Source organism: Equus przewalskii, chromosome 19 (assembly GCF_037783145.1).
Source record: "Equus przewalskii isolate Varuska chromosome 19, EquPr2, whole genome shotgun sequence".
Lineage (NCBI taxonomy): Eukaryota > Metazoa > Chordata > Mammalia > Perissodactyla > Equidae > Equus > Equus przewalskii.
The window spans coordinates 18,116,064-18,122,546 of record NC_091849.1 but is presented as its reverse complement, the minus strand read 5'-3'; the positions used below and the strand labels follow the sequence as shown (position 1 = coordinate 18,122,546).

The window sequence follows — 6,483 nt, the reverse complement described above, 5'->3', positions numbered from 1 at the left end:
CAGATAGAAGGAGACCCTGGAAAAAAGTTGGCCGAGATCAAAAAGTGAAGAGAGCCAACGAAGTAATGAAGAGGATTTGTTTTCTTTTTGAGCTAAGGGTGGGGATTGGGTCATATCTCCACAATCATGTGAAAACAAAAGGTCACCCCAATGAACGATTTTCCCAGAGGCCCCCCAAGAGGCAAGCTACAGAATCAATTCTATCCAACCAAAGACCACCACCAGAGACCGGGATAATCTCTTAGGCTTGATGAGTGAAAGCACAATGCTAACTATGTTACTTCATTACCCAGAGGCTTATTCAGATCAGGAAGGGAAAGGAGGAAAGAAGAAGGGAGAGTTAGTGAAAAAACTCCTTCAATATTGGATCTTTCCATTTCTAATGCTTTATGCCTTCACCTGTACCTGATAATGCAATAGGTATCTAACTTGACTCTTGCTACTAGTCTCTTCTCTCATTTAATCAGTTCTTCCAATTGGCCCTCTTTTGGTCTTTCTAAAAGGTTAAATTGTTTCTTGTAAGCTCTTCCCATTGCTAGCTCCCCATTAACTATAAGGATAAGTCCGTCTTCTTCATCCTGAACATCTACAAGGTACAAATGCTCCCGATTCTTCCAATCCTACCTCCCACTAGTGCTGTGAACAATTCTTCTGACCCAAGATCACTTTCTTTTCGCTATTCCTGGGAGACGTCACCTTCATTTCTGTGTACTGAATACCTTGATTATCTTGTTCCCATCAAAAGTGTGCACTACCTTCTATACATCTGTCCATCTAGATGTCTGTTCTCCTAGCTTCCCCTTCAAGATCATCTTCAGTGCTTCTCCAGTTGCAGCTCATGTATCTCTGAATTCCTATAGTGGCCAATATTTATACTTTTGCAATGTTAGCACTTCAGGCTTATTTGGATTTTTACAACATTATTCTGTATTTGTACAGAATGTCTTCCCCATGGACAGTGAAAGCTCTTCTGTGTCATAGACTGTGTCAAAGACATTTTTATATTCCACATAATTTCTCAAACAGTTCATATAAATATTCAGAAAATTTTCCCCAAATCCTTTCAGCATGTGGCCTTTAAACCTCATTGCCAGCCTTTGGGAATGGGAAAATAAGTCCAAATGAGGCAAACGATGGGAATTTCTTTTAGAGTCATCATCAAATACTGTTATGCCTCTATCTCTTTTTCCCCCACCAGGCCAAGAGATCATAGGAAGCTTTGAGCTAGCCAGTACACTAGATGACATCAAGCCAAACACTCTCATTTTAGAGATGAGTATGTGGCTGGTCTGAGAGGTTACAGAACTCGATTGTGGTCACACAGCCATAGTGTTTAGAGTAGGGACTGAGAAATCACATCTCCAGACTCACAGCTCTGTAATTCCTTCCCTATTTGTTATATTACCTCTCATCCCAGCCTTCCCAGGGCTGCTGGGCCAATAAATATTGTTAATTTTATTTCAGAAAAAAACTAAAGAAACTGAAGCAGTAAGAGCGGGAAAATAAAATTTAAGGTTTGCCTGAACAAGCCCTTGGCTTTTCAGTTACATTTTCTATCATTCAGGAGTCTAGTGCATGCCTGTCAATTATGATTGTGCCTGTTTTCACTTTGATTCTGTTTAAACCTTTTCTTTTTAACATTTTAGAATTTGCTTTGGATCTAATTAGCCACTTTTTTTGTATCAGTAATTATGCTCCATTGCCAGAAAAGGGCCACCTCCTGCCCTCAATGTAGTTGAGTTACTGTTTCGTTGTTCTGCACTCTATCTGAGATAGAGAAAAAGTCACAATGCTGGGCCTGGGGAAGATACTACCCAAGGGGAGTTCCTATGAAAATGTCGATGAAATATTCAAAAATAGACAAATGCTTACAATGTAAGAAGAAGAGTAGACATTTGATGCACTTCAGAAATATTCTAAGGTCACTACTTTTATGCTTTGGGATGCCAAGAGGCATTTCTAAAAGTAATAAAATTAAAATATCAGCATGGTTTTAATGAAAGAATTCTAAAGCAAGATTCAAAAGTCCTGGAATCCAGTTCTTTATCACGGCATTGGTCATTAATTTCCTTGCATGTCAGTTTCCCCATCAGATGAGAATTATACCTGCTCTGCACAATTCATTTATTTGCTGTGATTGGTTGGAAGTATATATAAAAGTGTGTGAAATTTTATTTACATTTTGAATTTGCTTTTTGTGGAGTTAAAGAAGATTGTTCCCTGGACTGGAGTTTATTTTACTGGTTGTATTATACAGATTTTCAATGTGCATTAGCTAGGAAGAAAATAATAATACGATTTCTATTACAAGACAGATGGAATCAGTCGTATAGTGAATAACTTTTTAGTCTTTATGCCTCTATGTTGTCTTCCCTCCATTTCTCTCCCCTCCCCACATTCCATCACCCCATTCTGATCACTGCCAATCAGGGCACCATAATTTCCTATTCTTATCCCCTAACTGGTTAATTCCACAACCGACAGGAACCACTTAGGAGAGACACAGCACCTCACAACACACAAACCGTACATGAATCTGACAATCCCTGTTAGAGGTGGATGCACATGGGATAACGATAGAGCAATAGACAAATAACTATCAGTTTGGCTCATTTACGCTGAAGGAGTTTTGCACAGTGGAGTAGTTACATGCCCATTTATTACACCTTCATTGTGGCCACTGATCTAATCCAAAGTAAAGTAAATCCTTCACTTTGAGTTTTGCTGAGAATGCACACACGTAGTCTCATGGTAAGAGAGACTCTCAGAACTGAGCCACAGTCCCTTACTTTCTCCCCCATATTGACTTTTAGGATTACCATAGGGCAAATAAAAATTAATTCTGCGAAATGACTTTCTCTTTCCGTATGTACAAAGGTAATCTTGTTGCTACAATAGTTACAGCAGTCCCCTATTCTCCGTGATTTCTCTTTCTGCAGTTTCAGTTACACAGTCAATCTCAGTCTAAAAATATTAAATGGACAACTCCAGAAACAAACAATTCTTAAGTTTTAAATTGTGAGCCATTCTAGAGGCTGGCCCCGTGGCCCAGTGGTTAAGTTCGCGCGCTCCGCTGCAGGCGGCCCAGTGTTTCGTTAGTTCGAATCCTGGACACGGACATGGCACTGCTCACCAGACCACGCTGAGGCAGCGTCCCACATGCCACAACTAGAAGGAACCACAACGAAGAATGCACAACTATGTACCGGGGGGCTTTGGGGAGAAAAAGGAAAAAATAAAATCTTAAAAAAAAAATTGTGAGCCATTCTAAGTAACAGTGATGACATTTCGCACTCTCCCAGGACATGAATAATCCCTTTGTCCAGCATTTCCACGCTGTATGCACTTCCCACCAGTTAGTCACTTAGTAGCCATCTGGTTGTCAGATCGACTGTCTTGGTATCGCAGTGCTTGTGTTCAAATAACCCTTATTTTACTTAATAATGGCCCCAAAACACAGGAGTAGTGATGCTGGCAATTCGGATATGCCAAAGAGAAGTTATTGTTGTTAATCTCTTACAGTGCCTAATTTATAAATTAGACTTTATCATAGGTATGTATGTATAGGAAAAAACATAGTTTATATAGAGTTCGGTACTATCCACAGTTTCAGGCATCCACTGAGGGTCTTGGGACATCTTCCATGGGGGAGACTACTGTACTTATATTCTAAGCGGGTCTCAATTTCCACTTTAAGTTAAAATTGAGTATTTTTTAGTAGACCGAACTTTTCAGTGATAAGATATGGAAAAAAGGATCAAATAAAACAAGAAATTATAAAATTTAAATTTAAAAATAATGTGTACGACTTACAATAGCTCAAAAATTATGAGATACGTAGAAAAGATGTGCAAGACCTGTGCAGTGAAAATTAGAAACACTATCAAGAGACATTACAGCATCTTATAAATAAATGAAAACACGTTCCATGTTCATAGATTGAAGACTCAATATTTTTAAGCTTTCAGATTTCCCCAAACTGATCTATATAGTTACCACAATTTCTATCAAAATCCCAGAAGGTTTTGTCATTGAATTGTTACAATTGTGTGTGTGTGTTGGGGGGGGGGGGTTGTAGAGCTTATTCAAAAACATATGTGTAAATGAAAGGCTATCTTGAGGAAAAATGAAGTTAGAGGACATATACTACCAGATACCAAGACTTATTCTAAAGCTTTACAATGAAAATGGTGCACTGTTTGCTTAATGATGTGTAAATAGACCAATAGAATAGAATAGATAATCCAGAAATAGACCCACAAATATATAGTCTCCTGGAGTATAACAAAGGTGTCACTGCAATGAGGGAAGGATTGTATTTCCAATAAATTATATTAGATGAGATGGAAAATCAATATAATTCATAATTCAAGGTAGCTTATAGATCTATAGGAAAAAAGTAAAACTCTAGGGCCTCTAGAAGGTAACATAGAATATTTTCATGAAATTTGCGTAGAGAAGAATGATTTCTTACACAGGACCCAAAAAGCACAAATCGCAGGGAAATTTTGGTAAATTGGACAAAATTAAAATTAAAATATATGCTCATTAAAAGACATCATTAAGAGAGTGACAAAGCAAGCTACAGAGAGGGAGATGACATTGGCAATGCCCATATAGAACAAAAGACATACCAGAAATACATAAAGAACTCCATATCATTAATGAAAAGACATGTCGGTAAAAAAATTAGCTCAGCATTTTAGCAAGCACTTCCCAAGTAACACATCCAAATGGCCTATAGTCATAGGAAACGTGCCCACCTTTTTTAGTTGTCAAGGAAATTCTAATTAAAACTAAAATATGAAACCCCTACACATCCATCAAATCGGCTAAAATAACAAAGACTGACAATACAAAGAGATTGTGATGATGTAGGGCAACTGGAAGCCTCACATACTTCTGGTGGATGTGTGAATTGGTAAAGCTACTTTGAGAAATAGTTTGGCAGTATCAACTAATGTGTATAGTACGCATACTTTATGACCCCAAAGTATATACTCAAGAAATGCCTATCTATATGTGTCAAAACAATGTTGATCATAGCACCATGTATAAGAGCTTAACTATTAGTGAGTATTTAATATACTGTAGATATATACAACAGGGTACTATATAGTAATGAGAAAGCTACTGTCACATGCAACAACATGAGTGGATCTCTACAAATATACTATAGAGCGAAAGAAGACAGATATGAGAATACACACTGTGTAATTCTGTCTCTGTTAATTTCAAACTCTGGCTAAACAAAACTATAGTGATGGAAGTCATGAGAATAATTACCTTTGGGGAGATTGTACGTATGAGTAGGGCATAGGGGGCTTCTTGGGTGCTGATTAATGTTCCATTTCTTGATCTGCTTGATAGGTAGGGGAGTGTGTTCACTTTGTGCAAATTCATCAAACCGAGCAGTAAACATTTTTGTACTTTTCTGTAAGTGTATTATACTTCAGTAAAAATTTTCCTAAAAATCAATTCAGATCTTCTAGTCACCTACTTCTGCTATTCACTGTAAGTCATTTAACTCAATTACTGTTGCTCTCCAGAATTGCTGTGCAAGATCTGTGTAGTATAGAAAACTTTGCCTGAAATAATCAGGAAATTCTAACTTTAAAGGTTTCACATTGTTGTCTTTTAAAAATCAACACACATACAATCGAGCTGTCAAGGACCCAGTTTGTCTACCAGAGATAGGGAGATTCAGACCAAGAAGAGAATTTTAATATGGTCATGCATTATCTATAACCTGTAGGATGAATAAAGATAAGAATTAGAGTGGACGTAACTGAAAATAGCCTTGTGATAAGAACAAGTCACTTTATTTCAATAACACTCACTTCCACTGTGATTTTTATCTCATGCCTATTTAGTTCCTACACTCAAACCAAGAAGGCTTGGTTTTTTCTTCCTTTTCTTTTCATGCTTTTTTTCTTCTTTTTTTGATTCTTAACTTCTGCAAGGTCAATGTAACCTATGGAAATGGAATTGCCCTTTTCGTTGCTTGTACAATGTCAGTGAAGACATAATTGAGAAGGAAAGCAGGTGTGAAGCAAAAGGATTTATAGTTTGAACTACTTGTTCTGAACTTAAATATCAAAAACATTGTTTGAAGTGACTCTGATATTATTTTGATCTACTATCCTTAGAAACAGCCCTTTCTCAGTTAGCTCAGACTTGCAAGTCAGCCACATAAATTAAACAAAGCAGAGTCTCCTGGGAGAATTGACGAGGGAGAGGGAGAAGCGTGGGTGACACCCTGCAAGCAAGCACACGTATATATTTTCACATGTCAGTTTTAATTTGTGGTTATTGCCAGGTTAAAAGTTCTTGTCCTTAATTTCCAGATGACACTCTCCTTAGTCAATTTAAATACCATGCAAACTTCGATTCATTCAGATGTATCACCTGCCGTAGTAACTTGATTGCTCCTGATTCCTTTTTGGTTTTTCTTGCCTTGTTACTTGCACTTTATACTTGGTC

General features: G+C 37.4%; 1 long non-coding RNA gene across 3 annotated transcripts in view; it reads right to left on the bottom strand.

Moving 5' to 3' along the window:
• The window catches only part of LOC139077270 (uncharacterized), a 271,627-nt gene that overhangs the window by 123,330 nt on the left and 141,814 nt on the right, over positions 1 to 6,483 (bottom strand). The window lies entirely within an intron of this gene.